This window comes from Myotis nattereri (assembly GCF_964212035.1).
Source record: "Myotis nattereri genome assembly, chromosome: 2".
Lineage (NCBI taxonomy): Eukaryota > Metazoa > Chordata > Mammalia > Chiroptera > Vespertilionidae > Myotis > Myotis nattereri.
Window position 1 is genome coordinate 87878343 of NC_138076.1, and position 26527 is coordinate 87904869.

The 26527-nt window shown below is 41.0% G+C and overlaps 1 pseudogene across 1 annotated transcript; it reads left to right on the forward strand.

The window, feature by feature from the left end:
* Nucleotides 1-25511, forward strand: LOC308513766 (dnaJ homolog subfamily C member 17-like; annotated as a pseudogene). Its single transcript has 2 exons — nucleotides 1-16; nucleotides 24719-25511. The product of its transcript is annotated as a dnaJ homolog subfamily C member 17-like (transcript).
* The last annotated feature ends 1016 nt before the right edge of the window (nucleotides 25512-26527 follow it).

Genomic DNA, 26527 nt, shown 5'->3' on the forward strand with positions numbered 1-26527 from the left:
ATGGTGGTGGTGGCAGGTAGGGCCTGAATGAATGTAAGAAATCTGTAATATTCCTTCTAGTATGTTTTTTATATCAAGGAATATCTCTAGAATCTTGACCTCTAAAGTCCTTGCTATCTTTTTTGTTCTCTGATATCTTCAAATAGTTGATTTTTTAAAAAAATGTTATTCATTTTTTATAATTGTTCTCAGGGGTGGGGTTTGTGTAATACAAGCTACTCATTGATAGCCACAAACAAAACTTCTGCCTTTTACAAACTTGATGAACAAACAAAACTTCACAAAATTTCTAACCTTTAGTTAACTTTTTGACCTGTTTCAGTTTCTGAAAAATTCTTTGGTTACTAAAAGTGTACTTTTCCCTTTCATGTCATTTAGTGCCCTGATATGATAAAACAGAACTGTAGAAAAATAAATAAAATTTTATTATAGTCATAACATGTTGTCTCCAGAAAAAGGGAAAAAATAGCTGGAAAATAGTAATGTGGCCATCTGTGATATTTTCAAATATGAATTAGTTATTATAGTAAGGAGCACTAGAGCACCCTCAAAGATGGAACTCAAAAATTTCATTGGACAGAACAGCAGGAGCATTTGACTATTCATAGTCTATAACAACTACTAAGAGGAGAAAAACATTATCTTGGCAACAAGATGAGTAGATTTTACCCATTACATTTTTTTATAGTAAAAAGTATATATATTTTTTTCATATATAATTCTTTATTGTTGAAAGTATTACATGTGTTCCCTTTATTTCCCATATTGACCACCTCCAGACCACCTCCGCCTCCCCATTCCACCCCAGGCCTTCAGCACCCTATTGTCTGTGTCCATGGGTTATGCATATATGTATGCAAGGTCTCTGGTTGATTACCTCTCACCCAACCACCCTCACTCACCTTCCCTCTGAGATTCCACACTCTGTCCCATGCTTCCATGTCTCTGGATCAATCCTGTTCATCAGTTTATTTTGTTACTTAGATTCCACATATGAGTGTGATCATTTGATACTTGTTTTTCTCTGACTGACTTATTTCACTTAGCATGATACTATCCAGGTCCCTCCATTCTGTCTCAAAGCATAAGATATTTTTCTTTTTTACTGCTGCATAGTATTCCTTGATATAAATGTACCACAGCTTTTTTATCCACTCATCTGCTGATGGGCACTTAGGCTGTTTCCAGATCTTAGCTATTGTAAAGTGTGCTGCTATGAACATAGGGGTGCATACATTCTTTCTGATTGGTGCTTCAGGTTTCTTAAGATATATTCCTAGAAGTGGGATTACTGGATCAAATGGCAGTTCTATATTTAATTTTTGAGGAAACGCCATATTGTTTTTCATAATGGCTGCATTCTCACCAGCAGTGTACTATGGTTCCCTTGTCTCCATGCCCTAGCCAGTACTTGTCATTTGTTGATTTGTTGATGGTAGCCATTCTGATAGGTGTGAGGTGATACCTCTTTGTTGTTTTATTATTTTTTTATAATCACACTTCAACTTTTTATTTTGAACTTTTTATTTTAATTGGATTGTTTGTCTTCCTTTTGTTAAGTTGTATGATTTGCTTATATATTTGGATATTAACCCATTAATTTTAAATGGGTGCCAAGTAAATTTCTTGGATCTGTCTAAGGAATATGAGATTCATCCTATACTTATGAAATACATAATAATGTCAATCTAAAATTGATATAAACATTTAAAAAGAGAAAGGTTGAGGTGAGAGTAGAGAAGTTGAGATATATCTATCATTTGTTGAACTCCTACTATGTGCTAAGTACTTTTCATGGGTCTTTGTTAGCATTATCTCACTTAATCCCTGTAAACATAATGAGGTATTTTTATCCTGCTTTACAAAAAAGAAAATTGAGGCTTGGTTAGAATAAATAACTTCCCCCAAGTCACTTAGATAGTGACATTCAAATCTAGCTCTGTTTGACTCTAGAACCCATACTCTTTCTAATGAATTGAGCTGATTTTAAAGAGAAAACAGGTTTTCTTATCAGAAAATACCAGATTCTTTATTAGTAAGCCCTGAAAAAGAGGGTGCTGGGAAAGAGAGTTTAGTTACATATTTATGATTTGTTGGGCAAGGATTTTACATTGTATGTGTATTTTCTTTGTCTCCTCAAATAAAAACATTTCTTGTTTACTACTGACTGTGCTAACATCCAATGTTCAGGTAATACAAACAAGTTTCAACATTTTCTATTTTATGTAAGATTAGATTCTATACATGCTATGGTTGACCTGCTCAGTCTTTATAAAATAACTAGAGGCCCAGTGCACGAAATTCATGCACGGGTAGAGTCCCTAGGCCTGGCCAGTGATCAGGGCCGATCTGTGGGACCACCAGTGGGGCGACCAGGGGGCCCCTGCTGGCACCTGCCTTGGCTGGCCTGATGCTGCCCATTCGCCGCCTCCGCCCCCTGCTGCCACCAGTCACTTCCCTCTGTGGGGAGATCAGGAAGGCCCCCCACTGGCACCCGCCTTGGCTGGCCTGGGGCCTGTGGGCTGGGGGAAGCTCCTGCGTTGAGCATCTGCCCCCTGGTGGTCAGTGCACATCATAACGACCAGTAGTTCCACCGGTTCTACCAGTTGTTCCACCATTTGGTCCAGTTGCATATTAGGCTTTTATTATATAGGATGCCAATTAAAGGCAGGTCATGGGTTAAACCTGCATTTCCTAAATGTGTTTTACAGAACACACTAGTTCTACATGATATTGACAAATATATTTAGTAAACTCTGGGTTAAACCAAGTTAACAAATTTATTTAATTCAGACTTTTCTAAACCTTAAAATATTAATATGTACAGTGAATCTCCAGGGAGAGGTATACTATAAGTTTTCAAAATGTATTTGGCTTTATTTGAGGAGCATCTTCTAGAATAGGTGCTAATGTAGACCATATTTAGAGAAAGGATGAATTACATGCTTTATAGGCCAATTAGCTTTATAGCAAATTACTACATCATTAGTCATAGAGGGGAAGGTATCTATACTAATAATAGCTTAGGTGGTGTCACACCCTCACATTGTCACAAGATGGCTGTGCACACAGAGGAGGTGGGGCCCACGCAGTGAGGCCTGGAGGTCTCCCAGTTCTACTCAGCATGGAGGGGGCCGGTCCCAGTGTCTCTGCCACCTCACACAGAGGAGGTGGGTCCAGCGGAGGAGACAGGTCGCAGCTGGGGAGGGCAGTTGGGGCAATCAGACTGGCAGGGGAGTGGTTAGGGGGTGATCACGCTGGCAGGCAGGCAAGTGTTTAGGAGCCAGTGGTCCCGGATTGTGAGAGGGATGTCTGACTGCCGGTGTAGGCCCAATCCCGCAGGGACATCCCCTGAGGAGTCCCAGATTGGAGAGGGTACAGGCCGGGCTGAGGGACACACACACTCCTGCCCTGTGCACGAATTTCATGCACTCGGCCTCTAGTGAAAGTATAATAGAGCAGCCCCTAATGAAGTGGTAGAGAACCCCTCACAAAAGGGGTGACACAGAGCCTGGTGATCCTCTGAAGGATATTGCAGAAAGGATTCCTGCATGGGAGGGAAGTTGAACAAGATGACCTTTAACTTTTTTCACATTCTGAGGTTCTTCGTTTCTGTGAAAACCACAATCTCTTTTAGAGAAAAAAAAAAAAAGTGGCATCTTATAACTACGTGTATTAATTAGGTAAAGTTTTAGCAGCCATGATAAAGACACCCAAAATACAATGGTTTAAATAAAATAGTTTATTTCTTATGTAAAAGTCCCACGGTGACTACTTCCCATTGGCAATTTGGCTCTATTCCAGAAGATGCCTCAGAGGTTCCAGGATCCTTCCATCTCCTTGCTCTGCTTCTCTGGGGCATCAGTCTCCTCTACATGGCTGCAACTGCCTCACTAGCATGTCTTCTCTCACCTCATAATAAAAGGGAGTCCTGGTCAGTAAGACTAAAATTACCTGAATCAATTGACTCACATTTCATTGCAGTCTATATAAGCACATGACTACATTTAGCTGCAAAGTTGGTTGGGAAATCTAGGGTTATGTGCACAAGAAGAGAAGAGATCTTGGAAGGACAATTAAGACTCTGCCAAATTATAATTGGGACAAACACTACTTGGTAATCACTACTTGGTTATTATTACCATTTACTAATGAATACCTGTTCAAATTAACCAAACCCTTCCAAGAAAAATATTTAATTCCTGTCAAGGTGATACTCAAGTACTTCAATTTATGAAGCATGGAATTTCTCAGAAGAGCTCTGATTTCCTGTCAGTCCTGGAGGATCAGTGCAGCAATTCTGTGGGAGTTTTGAGGGTCAGAAAACAATTGATTGTCAATATCCTTGCAGGCTCAATCCTTATTGTCCTTCAGGTTTCTTAGCTGATTTTTTTTTAAATGACTCAAAATGGGAGAAAAACTGGCAAATCTCCTAGATTTTCTAAATTTTTTACAATCTCAGCAATGCACGACACTACAGGGACAAACCCATTGGATATAGTAAAAAATAAAAATAACAAAGCCTCTCAGATAGGAAGCCAATTGTATTGCAAATATTTTTTAAATTTCTGTGATGTTCTGACATCTTTAAAAACCTTTCTGGCTGGAGGACAGACTGCCCCTTCATAGGCTAGCCAATTCTTAGAGGTATAGCAAAGGACCCACCCAAAAACATAACCTTGATATGCAAACTAACCAATCCAGAGCCCTCCCTTCTCTAGCTTGCCTACACACCCCAGGAAGCATATTCCTCTGCCTTAATCATCTGAGAGCCAGGTGTCCAACAGCTAGGGACCACTTCTATAGCCCAAAACCTGAAGAAATTATTCAAAGTAGGTAATTCGGGGCAGTTTCTTTTCCTTTAGAAACTCCAGTAAAAGCTCTGGTCTAAACTTCTCTCTCACTTCTGTCTTCTGCCTCCTGACCACCCTGTTTTTACCATGTGGCCCTGTGTGGCGTGCCACACCTATGAGTCTCTAGACCTGTGATATAATAAACTGTATTTTTCCTGAGTATTTCCTCTGTCTCTTCTAGTGGCTACACCTGACTGACCATTTCGTAAAAGAATATAAGACACCTGTTGAGAGCTGATTGTACATATGCAGCCAAGCAGGGAACCCTGAAAGCAGATCTGCTGGTCTACCTGCCTTGTATGTTTCACTCCATCCTTTCCTAAGGATGCTGCCACATGTCTTAGGTATTTGAGGTTCTGCTCCTTTCCTTAGAGTTACTCCCATGCAATGGTAACACTTCCCTTTGCAAAGCCATGGTCACTGAGTGGGTGGAGCATGGAACAGTTTAGGGGATGAAATCCCCCAAATTATTTCTCTGACTATCTGCATCAGAAATTTCATCATCTCAGATTCACTGGGGATTTGTCAGTTTCAGATGTCTTCAAGAGATACTGTTAAAGTGAAAATGCCTTTGAAAGAAACAAATATCAGAAATTAGTCAGCCTCAAACTTGAGCATTAGAACCACCTAGAAAGTTTCTCAAACTTACAAATGCTCAGACCCCACCTACCAAGTATCTAAGAATCTCTGGAATGGGACTTGGGCTTTTCTATTTTATTTCCAACTTTCCAGGTGATCCTATACCCGGATTTTGGAACCAAAGACTTATGCCATTTTCAGTTACTAATTCAGAGATTCATCAACAACCAAGAGTTGTTTTGAGGGATGATAATTTGGGAAAAGGAGAAGGAAAGAGAGTGGAAGCAGGAAGTCTCTGGAAATACCATAGAAAAGCTTAAAAAACAAGTATGGTTCCTTCTTGGCCCCTTATTTACCCTTGAATAAAAATTGGCCATTTGTAAAATAATATACTTCATTAGCTCTTTCAGTTCAGAGACCCTCACCTTATGGGACTGTCTAATCCCCCTCTCATTCTAGTCACCAGGAAATATTATGTCACATTTTGTTTCTCCCTAGTTTACAAAATCAATAAGGCATGGGTATTAGGGTTGGAAGAATCTTCCAAAATTAGGAGGAATCATTAAAAGAACTTTAACTCCATCCTCACTTCCAGGCAGGGCTACAGGACTTCTGGAAAAGCCAACATTCCCAAGTATCATGACCAGAAGGGAAATGCAATCTGCAGCATTCTGCCGCTTCCTTCTTCTGTGTGCATTGGACTTTCAGGTCAGGTACCTTTACCTTACATCTAACTGCATCTTTTCTGCTTGATATTCAAGTCTATTTTATCTAGTTTTCATCCTCTTGGAAATATGGAAAACAGTGGGTTCGGGACCTCCTGATCCCTAAAGGTCAAAGAATTACCCCAGTTCTTTCTTTTTTTCAGATGAAATAACTCTGATTTCTATAACCTTTCTTATAGTCTCATTAACTATTCCTTTATTTTCATAGCTCTACTTTGGGTGTAATTCTTTTAACAGGAAATAAATCAATGCTAAATATAACCAAAGGGTTATTTCCTGTCTTTTCTAAGACATTCTCCAATTAACATGGTCATTTTAGGTTTTGTTTTGTTTTTTGTTTTTTAAAAAAGCTTTGCTGGCGGTTGCTAATTTAGATTTAATTTGTGGCCCACATGTTCTTGAGTTACTGAGGAAAGCTACTTGCTTTGAAGAAAATAGCTGTAGGCTAGACATTCAGAGACTTGTCTTCTAGACCCAATTTTGTCACAATTAAACTAGATATCTTTTTGTTTACTTTTAAAAACAAAAAATGGAGGGTTGCTTCGAGAGACTGGAGCGCTTCCATGCCTATTTGTTTCACCTATAAAATGAATCAAATGAACAAGTTGACCTTTAAATTCATTCCTGCTCTAAAATTTTTATTCTCACTTTCCTTTATTTTAGTTCATTTTTTATTTTTTAATAACAAAGTAATCTGAACTCCATGGTACTTTACTTGTACATTTCTTTTTTTAGTTTAATATCTAAATATATATTTTATTTTTAAAATTTTATCTTTATTATTGAAAGTATTACAGCTGTCCCCCTTACTCCCCCCCACTCAGGCCTTCTCCACATTATTGTCTGTGCCCATGGATTATGCACATATGCATATAAGTTCTTTGGTTAATCTCTTCTGCCTCCTCTTCCCCCATTCCCTCTGAGATTCATCAGTCTGTTCCATGCTCCCATGTATCTGGATCTATTTTGTTCACCAGTTTATTTTGTTTATTAAGTTCCACATGTAAGTGAGGTCATGTGATACTTGTCTTTCTCTGACTCGCTTATTTTGCTTACATTTCTTATAGTTGCATTATTATTCCCTACCAACAATATAATTATCATAATGCATGCCACACTTTCCTAATAGATTAAAATCTCCTTAAAAGCAGGTCCCAATAAACCCCATGACTGGCTTTAGCACAATTCTTTACCAATAAACATTTGTTGAATGAGGTTATGGATGAATATTTAATGTTCCTCTGTCAAGTCAAAAGTAACAATTTTGGAGTAGAAAAACTGTGCTGATAAATTTGCCCTATGTGCCCTAAATTTGTCCTCCCTGGCAAATCTGTCCTCTCTGCACCCTCTGTTTGAGATGTCTTCACTATTTGTACTGGCCTCTTCTGAATATTCTATTGCATGTAGATATGTTAATAATGGACAGATAATTGTGGATAAACAAACTTATTTTCCCCAGGAGAAACTCAAAGATTTTAAAAGATTTGCAGTACAAAAGAACAAATACTCCAGACTACAAGATAGAAAGAGGAAAAGGCTAGAAAAGCAGAGAGGAGTTTGAGTTGAAAAAGGAGTCTTTGGAGTAAAATGAGAACAGATGTCCTGAGCAGCCCAAACCCAAGAGGTTAAACTGCCCAGAAGTTTGGAGATTTGGGCTCAGGTGAGAATAGTCTCAAAAACTGGACCCTTATCTGTTCTGGGCACTTGTGACTTTCTAACTTGTAAATCCTTTGAACTGCTATTTACTCACCTGCTGGAGTGAGCCCATATTACTGCACACTAGAGACCCAAAGCGTTTGGAGTATTGCCATGGTGACAAGTTAATATGAAAAGTGGCACAAATTGGAATGGAGGGTTGCTGTGAGAGATTGGAATGCTTCCATGCTGAAAGAAGAACAGTATGACCCCAAGCTCTGGAGAACCAATTAAAGATGAGCTGACTGCTGGTTCCACCTCCATTCCAGAAGGCCAGCTTACTATTCTACTATTGACCATTCTTACTCTCTTCTTGAAAGAAGTCTGGTAGGCCTTATTTTAAATAGTTTGCAGTTGTTTTTATTAAGTCTTTGACTCAGTAAAATAGAATTTGATGTGGGCCAACCACCCAGGGATTCAGGAGTAACCTGGTCAATCCAACACATCTTCATTTTATACAATGAGGATATCGTCTGAACACCAGAGTCACACACCCCTCCCCATCGCCCTTGTTTTTAACGCAGTGTGGAAACAATTTGATGGCCCTTCTGGATGAGTTGGAGGCCAAGAACTCCAGAGAACAGAAAAATGAGTACCCTCGTATCTGAGATTATATGATTTTATTGTTGCAGGATAGAAGTGGCCTTCCAAGAAAATTGTTCTTGAGATCTTGTTACTGCCAGAAAGAATGGTCACAAATTAGCCATTCTAAGACCAAGGGCACAATTTCTGGCAGTCTTCTTCCAATTTTTTCCAGGCTTTTAGCTAGGTAAGGACTCAGTGAAGCATTTTATTGTAAGTATGGTCTCTGGGGTCAATCTACCAGAGTTTGAAGCTTTGTTCCACATGTTAGTAGCTGGGTGACATTTATTTAACACCTCAGCTCATTCATCTGTAAAATAGGGATGTAATAATTATTCTTATTTCAGAAGATTGTTGTGAATATTAAATGTGTTTACATGTAAAGTGCTCAATAAATATTAACTATTTATATATGGTTACTAGCCACATCTACCAGGTGATGTCATCTATTACCAATACATAGCTGTTAATCTTTCAAGGCATCTAGGAAAAGTCAATTGCTCAAAGCTAAGGATTCTGTAGGTATCATTACTGTGTAGTGTTTTGCCGGAAGCCGGTCCATCCTTGCTGCTTGACACAGCTGCTGCAGGGAAGAAACATCTGCACAGCATATGTCTCAAGGGACCTGGCGTATATGGCATACTGTTCTTAATATGTTTGCTCCCCTTCTTGGCGCTATGTGTTTTAACCAAGGTCACTTCTCCGAGAAAGGTTGTTTCCCCAGGTAGGGATTTTTCCCTGAAGTTAGGGAGGGAATAAAACCCCTTAACTAAGCGCCAGGCGGGTAGTTAATCACTTTAACTAGGAACAATCACGCTTAAGCTACATAATCTTTACTCCCTGGAATGGAGATAAGAAACACCCTAACCTTTGGAATAGAAATTGACAGGATTAAAATCAACTGGTATAAATACAGATGTAACAAGACAATAAAAGACAGAACCTGGCAACCAAACCTGGCTGGAGAACCTGGACAGAACCTGGCTGGAGAACCTATTGAGAGAACATGGCAAGAGAACCTAGACAGAACTTGGCTGGAGATCCTGGCTAGAGATCCTGGCTAGGCTGCTGAATGCTGTCTCCATGTCATTCCTTCTTCACTGACTCTGTCCACACCTTTGGGGACCCTTGGACCTGCTGGGGTTGGACCCCAGCAGTGTTGGTTTTTTTTTTAAGGTTTTCATTGTAGTTGTTGCTGTTTAATCGTCCAAATGAACACTTGGCTATATCTACTTTAAAATGCCCCCAGGTTAGTTATTCTAGCATTGCCTAATGGTGTAAAACTTGGGAATCTCTCTCATTCATTTGTCTATGAGTTAGTGAACATCTAAAATAACTCTCTGAGGACACTCTTGGTCCTACCTCCCTTGGCTCAGCTCAGAGAAACAGTGAGGGTGGCTTCTATTTAGGCATGGCTCTTAACTGATTTCTAAATTTTCATAACAGTATATCAATTCTATCCTCAGATTGACTGATTTTTAAAACATATAGTTTTGTATTCAACTTGTAACATTGGAGTGCTGCATTCCAGATGTTTTTCTAAAGATATAATTTCTAGCATATTGCTACAGGTTATAAAGATATCAAAAGCCCTGCTGAGAAAAATAATATTCATGGAGGATTGTGTTGAGTTCCATTCTCTTAGGTCAGTGGTTTTCCAGACTTTTATATTTCACAGACAAGATTTTTTTAAACTTTATGATGGTTACTGGCATATGTTGCTAACTTATTTTACAAAGTAAGGCTGTAACAAAATAATCATCTTTTAAGTTGAGGCTTTATAGAAATTTAGTATTATGGAAAATTCACTACCCACTGCACTGTTTTTTTAAATTTTCATCATGAACCCATGGAAGTTTCATCACTGACTACCAGACTGGCACTCAAGAACAAGTAGGTAATTTATAACATCCCTAGATGAAACCAGCTTACCACTGACTTCATGCCTGGGATGCATCATTGTGGGTCCCTGCAGATGTGCTTCTACTGAATTTCAATGTGATACAGTAGTCTTGGAAAGGGCCCTTTGAAGCTTGTCCATGTTTTTACCTTATTCAATGTTCTCTCTTGGAAGACATTCTGAAGAGATATGCCTCTGGTCCCAATGACCTAAGTACTTGGACTTATCTAAGCAGTGGATTGGCGTGTTTTGCTTTGTTTTGTTTTGCTTTTATCTTCTATATTATGTGACTTATTTTACACATTCTCCTAGAAACTTTTAAATCAACTACATGGCCCATGCAGAATTTAAGCACATAAAAATTTAAGAAATGTAATTTGCATATTTGCTTTACTCCTGGCTCTGTTCTATTCTCCTTCTGTCATTTTTTAAACCCATTTAACTTTACTGTTCTATATATTTCTTTGTAACCCATCTTAAATCCTTTCTAGAGCTAATAGTGATATACTTGAGAACATAAATTAGTCAATGGAACCCCACCTGTGACCTAGATAGAGCTTCATGAGGACCCCTGCTTCTAAGGGGGGGGGGGGTGATAACATATCTAGAACTTGTCTGCACAGATTTCTTGGTGATGAATGGACAGAAAAATATGCATATGTTAACCTTGAATATACTTACAGCTGATACTGGCCTGATTGTTGTCCTGCTCCCTATGTTTATAGGAGCCATCAAGCCCTTACTTTATGAAGTGAAGTGGGAATGTCAGATGCTGTAGAAAAGCCAGTAGGAAGATGTTCAGTAGAGAAGGGCCCTTCAGTGAGAGTGTTTGTCTAATTGCATATCTCAACCTATTAGGGTGTTGTAAAGTTAGAGTTATGACTAACATTTTTTAAAATAAATATTTTAAAGTTTTATGGAACATAAACAGAGCCAACAGATATGCGTGGGGGTGGGGCAGGGAGAGAGAGAGAGAGAGAGAGAGAGAGAGAGAGAGAGAGAGAGATTTTTAAGGAGCTGACTCACACAATTGTGGAGGCTTGGTAAGTCCAAACTTTGCACGACAGGCAGGCAAGCTGGAGACCAAGGGAAGAGCTGATGTTGCAGTTTGAGTCCAAAAGTAGATTGCAGGCAGAATTTCCTTTTCCTTGTGGAAAGCTATTAGTCCTTCAACTGATTGGATGACCCCCACCCACACTGGGGAAATCAACCTGCTTTACTCAAAGTCCACCAATTTAAATGTTAATCTCATCCGAAAAACACCTCCACAGAAACATCAAGAATAATGTTTGACCAAATATCTGGGTACTGTGACCCAGCCAAGTTGACACATAAAATAAACCATCACATGCACCTTAGTTCAGATTCATAGAAATAAAGGAAAATAGTGGGTTTACCTAAACTATTCAAGTTATTGTGACCAGATCCTAAATTAGCAATGCCAGTGTTGTGCTGGAGCCAGCTCCTATGGGCTCTTGATTGCCAATTGTGCCTATGTCTTCCCAAGTCCATGTTCAATGACATCATATTGGTATCCTGAAATCAGCCATCAGGGAGTGCCTACACCATGGAAGTGCTATATATTGGGGTAAAGGCTCCCCAAAAAGCTGATTTGCAATCATGTCACTAGATGCATCAGCTTTTTAACAATGTGCTGATAGGCCTGTAATTTGGTTTAGTAGGTATGATATCAAGTCCAAAAAATGGAATATTTCTAATTCTAATAACAAAAACAAAGTTTAAATATCCCAAGACATACATTGGTTTCTTTTAGTCACACTTTCAAACTAATAAAACAAACAGTAACCAATATTGTTAGTTGGTAGTAGCTCATCATGCTGACATTTTAATTTATAAATGAATTGATTCACAGGGAGTAAGTATATGTACTATTCATTTTAAGATAGAATTATTAAATTACTATAGAAATGCAATCAGCAAGATTTAACCTATAGGGAACTATATAGGACATATGATCAGTTTCTTCAACAGCTATATTTCAGGGGTGGGGGCTGAGAGTAGAACAGAGGAGAGAGACGAAAGGAGAAAATATAAAGATTAGAGCACTGATTCTCAAATATTAGTGCATATAAGAATCACCTGATGGGCAAATTGTGGGATCCCACTCCCAGAGCTTCTGATTTAGTAGTCCTAATGCCAGGGAAAGTGCAAGATCCTAAGTAATAATGATACTGCTGGGCAGAGGACCACACTTTGGGAACCACTCGATTAGAGATTTATGAGACAAATTTATAAATTGCATTATATGCACCTTATTTGAATCCTAAAAAACTGTGAAAAAAAAAAGATAATTAGAAAATTTGACTACTTGCTGATACTAAGAATTATTGTTCTATTTTTTAGGTATGATAATTATATTCTGGTTGAGTTTTTACTTACATTTTAAAGATATATACCAAAGTATTACAGATGAAATAATATGATGTCTGAGATATATTGCAAAATAACCTATGGGGTGATGGTGAATGGTGGGGATACTTCAGATAAAACAACATTGATATGGATTCATAAGACCTTACTATGTTATTCTCTCTGCTTTTGTGTATTCCATAAGAAAAAAATTTAAAAGAAAGAATTGGACCTGCCTGGCTAGCATGGCTCAGTGGTTGAGCATCGACCTATGAACCAGTAGGTCAGGGTTCGATTCCCGGTCAGGGCACATGCCTGGGTTGTGGGCTCAGTCCCCAGTGGGAGGCATGCAGAAGGCAGCCAATCAATGATTCCCTCTTATCACTGATGTTTCTCTCTCTCCCTCTCCCTTCCTGTCTAAAATCACTAAAAATATATGTACTTTTTTTTTTAAAAAAAGAATTGGACAGACTGGCTATCATCAACAAATCAGCAAACGACAAGTGCTGGAGAGGATGTGGAGAAAAAGGAACACTTGTGCACTGCTGGTGGGAATGCAGACTGGTGCAGCCACTATGGAAGACAGTATGGAGTTTCCTTAAAAAACTGAAAATGGAACTCCCATTTGACCCTGTGATCCCACTTCTAGGAATATATCCCAAGAAACCAGAAACACCAATCAGAAAAGATATATGCACCCCTATGTTCATAGCAGCACAATTCACCATAGCTAAGATCTGGAAATAGCCTAAGTGTCCATCAGTAGATGAATGGATTAGAAAACTGTGGTACATCTACACGATGGAATACTATGCTGCTCTAAAAAGGAAGGAACTCTAACCATTTGCAACGTCATGGATGGAACTGGAGAGCATTATGCTAAGTGAAATAAGCCAGTCAATGAAGAAAAAATACCACATGATCTCACTCATTCATGGATAATAGAAACCATTATAAACTTTTGAACAATAATAGATACAGAGGCAGAGCTGCCTCAAACAGATTGTCAAACTGCAGCGGGAAGGCCGGGGAGGGTTGGGTGGCAGGAGGTAGGGGGGTAAGAGATCAACTAAAGGACTTGTATGCATGCGTATAAGCATAACCAATGGACATAAGACACTGGGGGATAGGGGAGGCTGGGGGACTGTCTAGGGCGGGGGGATAAAATGGATACATATGTAATACCCTTTGTAATACTTTAAGCAATAAAAAAAAAAAGAATTGGACTCAAATGCTTTTATATGTCCCTTTTGATTCTGTAGAAACAAGTCATCTTTCATTTTAAATCACTTCTCATTATAAAAAGAAATGCAGTGGTGTCATTCATTAAAAAGGGCAAAGCTTTCATTAATTTTTTTTTAAGCAGAAAAAGGCTCTAAATGCAATCAAATCCCAATATAAGCCAGAGTCAAGGATACAAAATGATTATAGCACTTCTAACTTTCAGGAAGCATGTGAGGGCACCACCTGTCCAATATGACTCCACCCTGTCCATTCCTCATCTCCTCTGTCTCCTTCACAGCAAAGCTGTCCTACTCATGATAATAGCCAAAAGCCAGACTGAGTCAAGAGGTTGCTTCCTATCAAATTTCAAAGATTAGGAGAGGGGAGGACCCAAATGTGGATGCTCCCTCCTGCTATGAGGTCACAGCTGAGATTTGATCAATTACAATGCCTACCAATTTTATTATAAACTAGAGGCCCAGTGCACAAATTTGTGTACCAGTGGGGTCCCTCAGCCTGGCCTACAGGATCGGGCCGAAACCGACTCTCTGACATTTCCCAAGGGGTCCCAGATTGCAGATTGCGAGAGGGTGCAGGCCAGGCTGAGGGACCCCACCGATGCATGATCAGGGCAGGAGAGGGACGCGGGCAGTTGGCCAGCCAGGAAGGGACTACAAGAGGACTCCAGGGCATGTCTGGCCCATCTAGCTCAGTCCGGATCAGCCAGATCCCAGCAGTAAGCTAACCTACTGGTTGTAGCCTCTGCCCCCTGGTGGTAAATGCTCATCATAGTGAGCGGTTGAGCAACCTTAGCATATATTAGCGTATTACACTTTGATTGGTTGAATGGTTGAACGGCTGACCTGTTGACCAGACACTTAGCATATTAGGCTTTTATTATATAGGATACTCAGGGAAAAAGGAATATGAAGACTTGATAAAAAGAAATTTTACTTAAATAGAAAATAGCTTACATGAAAGTGAAAAAGGAAGGAAAGAAAGAAGAATACAATGTTGTACATAGAGTAAATTTTTAAGATGTAATTCTGTGTACCTGTTAATTTTTGTTCTAAAATTGAAATAGAGTTGGGGGTGTAGTTTATCAATAAACTCAGTTGAAAACATTTGATAATTTAAGAGTTAAAGAGGGAGCCACACACCCCTGAATGCTGCTGCTATTGGAATACAGTGATGAAAACAACAGCACTTGTGACACTTTTCAACCAATAAAAACAATTACTAATTGGAGCAACATGCACATTTTGTAATTCTTAAAAATATTTTTATTGATTTTTAGAGAGAGAAGAAGAGAGAGGGAGAGAGAGAGAAACTAATGTGAGATCAAAACACCCATTGGCTCCCTTCTGCATGCCCCCTACCTGGGATCAAGCCTTAAACCAGGGCCATGCCCTAAACAGGAATCTAACTGGCAACCTTTTGGTGCACAGGTCAATGCCCAACCAACTGAGCCACACCAGTCAGGGCAATTTTTAAAAAAATATTTTTATTGATTTCAGAGAGGAAGGGAGAGGGAGAGAGAGAGAAACATCAATGATGAGAGAGAATCATGGATCAGCCTCCTCCTGTACGCCCCCAACTGGGAATAGAGCCCACAACCTGGGCATGTGCCCTGACTGGGAATTGAACCAGTGACCTCCTGGTTCATAGGTGAATGCTCAACCACTGAGCCACACCGGCCGGGTAGTCAGGGCTATTTTTCATGACGCACATTGTCCCCATGACAATTCTGCAAGGGAAATTCTACCATGCTCACTTGAATGTAGGAGTAGAAACAGGCTCAAAAAAGTTAATACATTGCATTGCGCAAGTTTATATAGAGGGGCAGATCTAAGCTATTCTTTTCCACTCTTGTTACCAGTACCTTTCCCAAGATAACTGGGTACAGTTCTACAGATTGTATCTGGCAAAGAAGCCCAGGCTGTCGGGGGAGACAGGAGGAAAAGTGAAATTGGAAACAAATCCCAGGCTTTGCTTACCAAAGCATGGGGCTGCCTCTGTATAAAGGAAGCACACCTGCCCGACTGGTGTTGCACAGTGGTTGAGCATTGATCCATGAACCGGGAGGTCACAGTTCAATTCCTGGTCAGGTTACATGCCCAGGTTGGGGGCACGGTCCACGGCAGGAGGTGTGCAGGAGGCAGCCAAGCAATGGTTCTCTCTCATCATTGATGTTTCTATCACCCTCTCCCTCTCCCTTCCGCTCCGAAATCAATAAAAACATATTTAAAGGAAGCACACTTTTTAAAACCACTCAAAGACACTTTCTTAAGCCTGTAGTGGTCCAAGTCCTTCCCCAACCAGTGCCCATGTCTTGGAAATCCTTATAGGCATCAAAGTTCCTGGAATTTTGCCCTTGTGTCTGAATCACTAGTTGTCTAACAGAACCAGAACTGCCATGGCACCCTGAGTCCAAAGGAGTTGCTGTATAAATAAGTCATTATCAGAATGCTGCCTGGGCGGGGGTGGGAATGGGAATGAACTGCAAGTAGGATCAAGGTAACTTTGGGGATTATGGCAGTGTTCTAAAACTGGATTGTGCTGATGAGTACATAACTGTTTGAATTTACTAAAATTAATCAAACCCTTCATTTGCAGTGGGTAAATTTTATGTTTTAGGCCAGACGAGGGCAAACTACAGCCCGCAGGCCGGATCCGGCCCATTTGAAATGAATAAAACTAAAAAAAAAAAAAAGACCGTACCCTTTTATGTAATGCTGTTTACTTTGAATTTATATTAGTTCACACAAACACTCCATCCATGCTTTTGTTCCGGCCCTCCGGTCCAGTTTAAGAACCCACTGTGGCCCTCGAGTCAAAAAGTTTGCCCACCCCTGTTTTAGTCTCATTTTTAAAAATAATTGTTTGTTTAAATTAAGCTGACATGCCGAAACCGGTTTGGCTCAGTGGATAGAGCGTTGGCCTGCGGACTGAAAGGTCCCAGGTTCGATTCTGGTCAAGGGCATGTACCTTGGTTGCGGGCACATCCCCAGTGGGGAGTGTGCAGGAGGCAGCTGGTCGATGTTTCTCTCTCATCGATGTTTCTAACTCTCTATCTCTCTCCTTTCCTCTCTGTAAAAACTCAATAAAATATATTTTAAAAAAATAAAATAAATTAAGCTGACATGAAATATTATATTAGCTACAGGTTTACAACATGGAAGGATTAGATGTTTATATAACTTATGAAGTGATCACGTGAATACTCCAGTACACATCTGACACCATAAACAGTTATTACAATATTATTAACTATATTCGCTATGCTGTACTTTACATCCCCATGACTGTTTTTATAACTGGCAATTTCCACATCTTAATCTCATCCCCTTTTTCACCCAAAGGTCCAACCCCCCTCCCATCTGGCAACCATCAAAATGTTCTCTGTATCTATGAGTTTGTTTCTGTTTTACTTGCTCATGTATTTTGTTTTTTTCAGATTTCACATGTAAGTGAAATCCTATGGTATTTGTCTTTCTGTCTGACTTATTTCATTTAGCATAATACCCTCTAGGCTCAACCATGTTGTTGCAAATGGCAAGATTTCATTCTTTTTTATGGCTGAGTAATATTCTATTGCATATGTGTACCACCTCTTCTTTATCCATTCATTTATTTTTTTTTAATATTTTTTATTGATTAAGATATTACATATGTGTACCCTCTACTCCCCCACCCCCCGCTCATCCCCTCACCTCCCCGTTGTCCGTGTCCATTGGTTAGGCCTATATGCTTGCATATAAGTCCTTTGGTTGATCTTTCCCCCTTGCCCCCACCCTCCCCTACCTTCCCTCCAAGGCCCGACAGTCCAATCAAAGCCTCTCCGTCTCTGAATCAGTCCTTGTTCATCAGTTTATGTTGTTCATTATATTCCACAAATAAGTGAGATCTTGTGGTATTTATCCGCTCTCCAGTTCCATCAATGCTGTGGCAAATGGTAAGAGTTCCTTTTTCTTCTTCCTCTTCTTAAAGAATACCTTTCAGCATTTCATATAATGCTGGTTTGGTGGTGATGAACTCCTTTAGCTTTTTCTTATCCGTGAAGCTCTTTATCTGACCTTCCATTCTGAATGATAGCTTTGCTGGATAAAGTAATCTTGGTTGCAGGTTCTTGCTATTCATCTCTTTGAATATTTCTTGCCACTCTCTTCTGGCCTGCATGGTTTCTGTTGAGAAATCAGCTGACAGTTGGATGGGTACTCCGTTGTAGGTAACTGACTGTCTTTCTCTTGCTGCTTTTAAGATTCTCTCTTTATCTTTTGCTCTTGGCATTTTAATTATGATGTGTCTTGGTGTGGTCCTCTTTGGATTCCTTTTGTTTGGGGTTCTCTGCGCTTCCTGGACTTGTAAGTCCATTTCTTTCACCAGGTGGGGGAAGTTTTCTGTCATTATTTCTTCGAAAAGGTTTTCAATATCTTGCCCTCTCTCTCCTTCTGGTACCCCTATAATTCTGATGTTGGTACGCTTGAAGTTGTCCCAGAGGTTCCTTACACTATCTTCGTATTTTTTGAATCTCTTTTCTTTTTTCTTTTTCAGGTGGGTATTTTTTGTTTCTTTGCATTTCAAATCTTTGACTTGATTCTTGGGATCCTCTTGTCTTCTGTTGGATCTCTGTAAATTATTCTTTATTTCAGTCAGTGTATGCTTAATTTCTAGTTGGTCCTTTTTCATGACCTCCATGGTCTCACTATACTCCTTGAGGGATTCATTAAATTTATCGGCGGTTTCCATAAAATTCTTGAAAAACTTTATAAACGTGGCCTTGAACTCTATATCCAGTCGTCTGGCCTCCTCCGTTTCTGCTAATTGTGACCTGTTTCTTTGTCTCCGCATTTTGGCTGCTTCCCTGTGTTGATAGAGTGGCCTGCGCGCCAGGTGTCCTGTAGGGCCCAGTGGCTCAGCCTCCCCAGTTACCCGGGGTGGACACTCTTGGTGCACTCTTGGTGCCTTGGTTGTTGTAGGATCACTGGGAGGAATTGACCTCCAGGCCAATTGGCTGTGGGAAGCAGCTGTGTCTGAAGTGGGAGAATGGACCCCCTCTGACCACTGGGTACAGTGGCTCCTGGATCTAAGGAGGTGCTAATTCAGCGCCTGCCTGAGGCCACAGAGCAGGAACCATGAAGAGGCTCAGCTGTGAAGCAATGCAAGTCGCTGCGGGGCCTTGGGCCTTCTCTTGGAAGTTCCGGGTCTGCTTGGCTGAGCTATAGTTAGGTACATTCACATGCAAAAGCCTCTGCCGCAGCCTGGGTGGGGCGGAGTCTCAGGGAGTCAAAGGGGTGGAGAAAGAAGCTATGGCTGATTCTCCGCTCCAGGAGTCGCGCGTCTCAGTGTCCCGGTAACGGCTGCAAGCACCTCTGAGGGAAATCCGCCCTCAAGTTCTCCCGCTGCCGCCTGACAGAGTCGCCTCTCCCCGTATGAGACCTGGGTCCCCAGAGACTTCCCGGAACCGGAGTTCAGAGCAGTCGGGAGCTTGTGATTCAAAAAGACAGCCGCGTCCTCAGGTGCCACCCCCTTTCCGCGCGCGCGTACCTCTGCACTCAGCCTCCGCAGCTCCTCTGGCTCTCAGCGTGCTTTTCTTTTCTTCTAGTTGTAGAAATTACACTCAGCCAGCCTTCCTGTTGTTTTGGACGATGTTTGCTCCGTCCTTTGGGATAATTTTCAATTGTTGTGTGGGGCGACTATTTCCCGGTGTTTATCTATGCCGCCATCTTGGTTTCTCCTCCATTCATTTATTGATAGTTACTTAGGTTGCTTTCATATCCTGACTATTTTAAATAATGCTGAAATGAACATAGGGATGCATATGTCTTTGAATTAGTAGGTTGTTCTTTGTCTCTTGTTATAGAAAGTCTCATTTTTTTTTCAATTACAGTATACACTTAATATTATTTTGTATTAGTTTCAGGTATACAGTATAGTGGTTTAACAAGAAAGACTCATTTTTTAAATGTCATGGTCAGATCAGCAATTCTTTTAGTTGGAGTCACTCTGAAAAGACATCTATAAATATAAAACATGTCCAAGAATTAATAAGGTCATGATACAGCTAGTTAATTACATGTGAATGACAGATTTAAAGACCAGGGCAGGTTTCATGGATCTAGGACACCTGTGTAGTCATACAGCCCTGCACTCAGAAGGCCCCCTCCCTGGGTTTTATGACATGTGGTTGCCATTTCTCTTGAAATTATTAATGATTTTATCTTTGAACTTATTTTTTGTAAATGAAGGCTGATGAAATATTGGGGCATGTGTGAAAACAGAAGAGATACATACAATGTGTGTGTGCAGAGTTCCTTGCCACCCCATTCATATATAGCTTGTAGCATCCCTGCTAGCGTATGAACACAGAATTCCTATGACTCACATTTCGTGAGAGTTCAGCAAGGCTCAAAGGGAGCAGGAGATGGACTTCTGATCAAGATGCCAAAGTAAGTAAATACTGTATTTGCTTCCTCCTACAATCACATAAAAATTACAACTAAACTACAGAACAACCGTCATTAAGAACTACCTGAAGTCTAACTGAATAAAAGTCTTATGGGCTAGTCCCACACCCACCTGTGGCAGTTAAAAATTGGAAGGGACATCTTGACTACCAAGGTCCCCCCTGGAGGAACAAGGGGTCCCAACCCCACACTGGGCTCCGCAACCCAGGATTCCAATGCCAGGAAAAGAAGTCCCCATAACTTCTGGCTGTGAAAACCAGTGGGAATTGTGGCTGAGTATGACTAGAGAACCCCTGGAGTCCCAATGTGCCTTTTAAAGGGCCTGCACAAAGATTTATTCCCTAACAGAATCATTCGCTCTCAGCTCCAATACTGGGGCAGCAACTGGAAAAGTACCAGGGGCATTTGGAGAGGAACTGAATTGTCTAGCTGCGGTGCAAGGGCTAGAGGGACAGCTTTCTCCCAGACACAGTGCTGGCAACGGCTATTTTCTTTTGTTGAGCCCTTTCCCCACCCAGCCTACAGGTTTAGGTGAGCACCAAGTCTGAGACTCCGGCAACCTAACACTTCACCCCACCCAACTTGTGGGCCCACCCAAACATCTTCCAGTGGCTTTTCCATACAACAAACCATCTTGTCTTGTGCTGTGAGAACTTTCTTAAAATCTCTCAAAAGTTAACAAACACCAAACAAGCAGCATCTGGCCTTGGAGTGTCCCCTACCTCTTACTATTGGCAGCCAGACTTTGTTTGCAGCTTAGCCTCTCCCAGGCACCTTCAAGCCCAGAACAAGTGGTAACCATCTGAAAATCACTTTGTAGCTAATACCAAGTGGCCTTGGGCAGGGCAAAAGCCATAACTGACTTTTACCTGTACCAGAGCCCCTCCCAAGAGGCCCCAGAACCAACTCTCCCAGTGGCCAGCTTTACTAGTAGACTACAAAAGAGCACCACCCAACCACACCCACAAATGACACCCCAAAGGACAGACTCACCTTGCTAAAGAAAATCCTGCTCCATGGGGTAAAACCTTGTGCAACAGCTCCTCCACTGTAGTCACAGCCAATCAGCCTGAGATGTCAACCCCTCCTATTGATGTGCCAAAAGTAATCAAAGCTCAACTACAACAGAAGGGCACACACAAGGCACACCTGGAGTACTTGGCTCAGGTGACCAGGAAGACAGCATCACTGGACCTACAGGACACATACTACATAAGGCTAACCTGACAAGACTGGAAGATGTGGCAGCTCTACACCATACCTAGAAACAAACATAGGAAGTCAGCCAAAATGAGGACACGAAGAAACATGTACCAAAAGAAAGAACATAACACCAGAAAATAAGCTAAACAAAATGAAGGCAATCAATGTACCATATGCAGAGTTCAAAACACTGATTATAAGGATGCTTAATGAACTTAGGGGAAGAGTGGAGGAACTCCGTAAGAACTTTAGCAAAGAAATAGAAAACATGAAAAAAGAGATAGAAAACATAAAAATGAACGCTGCAGAAATGAAGAATACATTAGAAGGAATCAACAGTAGATTAGATGAAACAGTGGATTGAATCAGCAATTTGAAAGACAAGGTAGCAAAAAACACCCAATCAGAACAGTAAAAAGAAAAAAGAATCCAAAAAAATAAGGATAGCTTAAGGTACTTCTGGGACAACATCTAACATTCCTAACATTCATATCAGAGGGATACGAGAAGGAGAGAAAAAAGCGGGAATTGAAAACCTATTTGAGGAAATAATGACAAAAAAACCTCCCTAGCTTGGTGAAAGAAACAGACACACAAGTCCAAGAAATGCAGAGAGTTCCAAACAAGATGAACCTAAAGAAGCCCACACCAAGATACACCATAATTAAAATGCCAAAGGTTAAACACAGAGATAATCTTAAAAGCAGCAAGCAAAAAGCAGTTAGTTATCTACAAGGGAGTTCCCATTGGACTGTCAGCTGATTTCCCAATAAAAATATTTCAGGCCAGAAGGTATTAGCACAAAATATTCAAAGTGATGAAAAACATAGACCTACAATTAAGATTACTCTGCCCAGTAAGGTTATCATTTAGAATCAAAAAGAATAGGGCTTCGCTCCCATCTCTGCCGTTCCTACCCCGCCCTTCTCTGCCACTCCTACTCCGCCCGTCTCTGCCACTTCTCTCCCACCTGTCTCTGCTGCTTCTCTCCCGCCCGTCTCCGCTACCTCAGCTCCATTGCTTGGCTTCCTTCTACAGTGTCTTCAGTCTTCCCTCCCAGCCAGCATATGCAAATTAACCGCCATCTTTGTTGGTAGTTAATTTGCATATCGCTCTGACTAGCCAATGGTGGCGTAGCGAAGGTATGGTCAATTTGCACCTTTGTCTGTTATTAGATAGGATGTTAAAGGGATTTCTTTAAGAAGAAGAATTAAAAAAGATAAAAATATGAATAATAAAATGACAATAACCACATTCCTATCAATAATTACTTAAAATGTAAATGAATTAAATGCTCCAATCAAAAGACATGGAGTGACTAAATGGTTATGAAAACAAGACCCATAGCCCTAGCTGGTTTTGCTCAGTGGATAGAGCATTGGCCTGTAGGCTGAAGGGTCCCGGGTTCAATTCCAGTCAAGGGCACATGTCTGGGTTGCAGGCTCCATCCCTAGTAGGGGCGTGCAGGAGGCAGCATATCAGTGAATGATTCTCCTTCATCATTGATGTTTCTGTCTCTTTCTCCCTCACCCTTCCTCTCTGAAATCAATAAAAAAATGTATTTAAAAAAAAGAAAACAAGATCCATACATATGCCCCCTATAAAAGAAACACTTCAGATGGAAAGACACTGTATGAAAGTTAAAGGATGAAAAAAATATTTCATACAAATGGAAATTTCTTTAAAATGCTAGGGTATAAATCCTTATATCAGACAAAATATACCTAAAACAAAAGATATAGCAAGAGATACAAGAAACCCCAAACACTACTTTGAAAAAAAAACCATATTAATCCATCTGTTTATTGAAGCCTTAATTAAAACTAGAGGCCCAGCACACAAAATCGTGTGTGAGTAGGGTCCCTAGGCCTAGCCTGCGATCAGGGCCACGTACGACACCCTGTGACACCCCACAACGCCTCACGATGCTCAACACCACCACCCTGCAACACCCCACAACGTTCTCCACAGCCACCCCACAACGCTTCATGATACTCCTCACTGCTGCCCCACAATACTCCTCGATGCTCCCCACCCCGTGATGCTCCACGATGCTCCCCGCTGCCACCCAGCATTGCTTGCCGCCTCTCGCTGCTGGACGTTCACTGCCACTCACCACCCGCCGCTGCTCAACAGTCCCCAGTCCCGCCCCACTGCCACTGTCCCCTCTTTGCCGTGGTTCCCCATTCACCATGCTGCGATGGGAGCCTGCAGGGTGAGGGGGAGGGACTGAGAGGTGGTCAATGCACCTCATAGCGACCAGTCAATGGTCGTTAAGGTTGTGATGCTGTTATGGTCGCTGGCCTTTTATTATATAGCATTGCTGAGATATGGAAGCAACCTCTCTATGTATAAATGAATGGATAAAGAAGAGGTTAGTGTAGATAGATAGATGATAGATAGATAGATAGATAGATAGATAGATATTTTCATAATGGAATATTACTCAGCCATAAAAAAGAATGAAATCTTGTCTTCTGCAACAAAATGGATTGACCTAGAACAGTGATGGCGAACCTATGACACGCGTGTCAGAGGTGACACACGAACTCATTTTTTTTGGTTGATTTTTCTTTGTTAAATGGCATTTAAATATATAAAATAAATATCAAAAATATAAATCTTTGTTTTACTATTGTTGCAAATATCAAAAAATTTCTATATGTGACACGGCACCAAAGTTAAGGTTTTTTAAAATGCTGACACCCCGAGCTCTAAAGGTTCGCCATCACCGGCCTAGAGGGTATTATGCTAAATGAAATAAGTCAGATCAAAAGACAAATACCATATGATTTCACTTATATGTAGAATCTAAAAAACAAAATAAACCAAAAAACAAAACAATCATAGATACAGAGAACATTTTGATGGTTGCCAGATTAAGGAGGGTTGGAGAGGGACTGAGAGAAAGGAGGAAGGATTAAGATGTGCAAATTGACAATTATAAAAACATTCATGGGCATACAAAGTATAGCATAGGGAATATAGTTAATAATATTGTAATAACTATATATGGTGTCAGATGTGTACTAGACTTACTGGGTGATCACTTTGTCAATTATAAATTAAAAAACAAAGTTAGTGGAGGTAAGCATGTTATTTCACCAATTAAATTGGCAGTGGAGAAGGCATATAGGCAGAAGGCCCTCTCCTGCCATCCAGACAAAAATCTGGATAATCCCAGAGCAGCTGAACTCTTCCTCCAGCTTTCTCAGTCCTTGGAGGTACTGACTGATGCTGCAGCCAGAGCCGAGTATGACAAGGTCAGGAAAGCCAAGAAGCAGGCAGCAGAGAGGACCCAGAAACTAGATGAGAGAAGGAAGAAAGTGAAGCTTGACCTGGAGGCCCAGGAGTGGCAGGCTCAGGTCCAGGCCCAGGACAAGAGCCAGAGCACCAGGACACTAGAGCAGGAGGTCCAGCACCTACGAGAAGAGGGTTCCCGGCAGCTGGAAAAACAGCAGAGGCTGATGCAGGAGCAGATACGTCAGGAACAGGAGCAGAGGTTGAGAGGAAAGGCAGAAAATCCTGAAGGCAAAGGAACTCCCAAGCTAAAGCTAAAATGGAAGCGCAGAGAGGATGGGTCAAAAGGTGGCTACTCCAGAGATGTCCTCCTGCAGCTTCTTCAAAAGTACGGAGAGGTGCTCAACCTGGTACTTTCCAGCAAGAAGGCAGGCACCGCCATGGTGGAGTTTGCGACCATCAAGGCTACGGAGCTGGCTGTCCAGAATGAAGTGGGCCTGGATGATAATCCTCTGAAGATTTTCTGGTTGGAGGGATGGCCCCAGCCACCCAGGGCGGTCACAGGGCTCGGTGGTGTCTGAGAGGGACTATGAAAGCCTCGTCATGATGCGCATGAGCCAAGCAGCTGACCGCCCAGATGCAGCAGGAGGACAAGGTGGGGCAGCTGATGTAGCATCCACCACCCCACAGCCCCTTTCACTAATAAACTATTTTTTTAAGTCTAAAAAAAAATTTAAAAAAAAGAAAAACAAGGAACTGTAGAAGGTCAAAGGAGCAAAGGAGGACCCAAAACATACCATGGTGTAACTATAGAGGCATGCTAATAGGATCAAATGGTATAAATACAGTTGTAACAGGACAATAAAGAGAGAACCTGGCTATGCTGATCATCTAAAATAAATAAATAAATAAATAAATAAATAAATAAATAAATAAATTGGCAGTGGAAGGGAAATGAAAGCCCCAAGAGGCCACAGTTTCCATTTGAAACAGAAATGCTTCCATCACACACACAAAAGATAATATAATTCTAATAAATAGGAACAACAAATAAATCCTATCCTATCTGTTCTGATTTACATTAATTCCCTCTATAATCTACCATTCATGCTAAAAATGATGACCCAGTAAGAAAGGGAAAGAGAACAATCCCTACTTCCTTTGACTTCCAGTTCTTCCTCACTCATCAGTAAACTGAAGACAGGGAGTGTTGAGCGAATGTGTACATATCAGGTAATGACTTCAGAGGAATGGTGATATGAGAGTGCACCTTTTCCTCTCCCCGTGAAATTTAAACAACTTAACCAATTATAATTCAACAAAGAAATTCTGCTCAACATAGATGCATTTAAACATATAAAGGTGGGCAACTGGGAATAAACAGGGAGACAAGAAGGGAGGAAAGTACAAATAGCCCACAGATGCAGCCCTGCAATCAGGAGCTCACAACTTGGTCAGCCAGAAGAGAGGAGAAAGCCATGGGTAGCAGATACTTCCTTAGGCCAGGAGGAAGAGAGAGCTGGGGTGGGGCAATCCAGCAGAGCAAGCAGAGCAGAGCAGTCACTGAGCCAGCAGATGCCTGACAGAACATGGGATTCTGCCATCTGGCTCTCCACTGTTGAGTTGGGTGATAGTGATTCAGACAAAAAAAAAAAAAAAAAATGGAACCACAGAGCACTTCCACTGCTT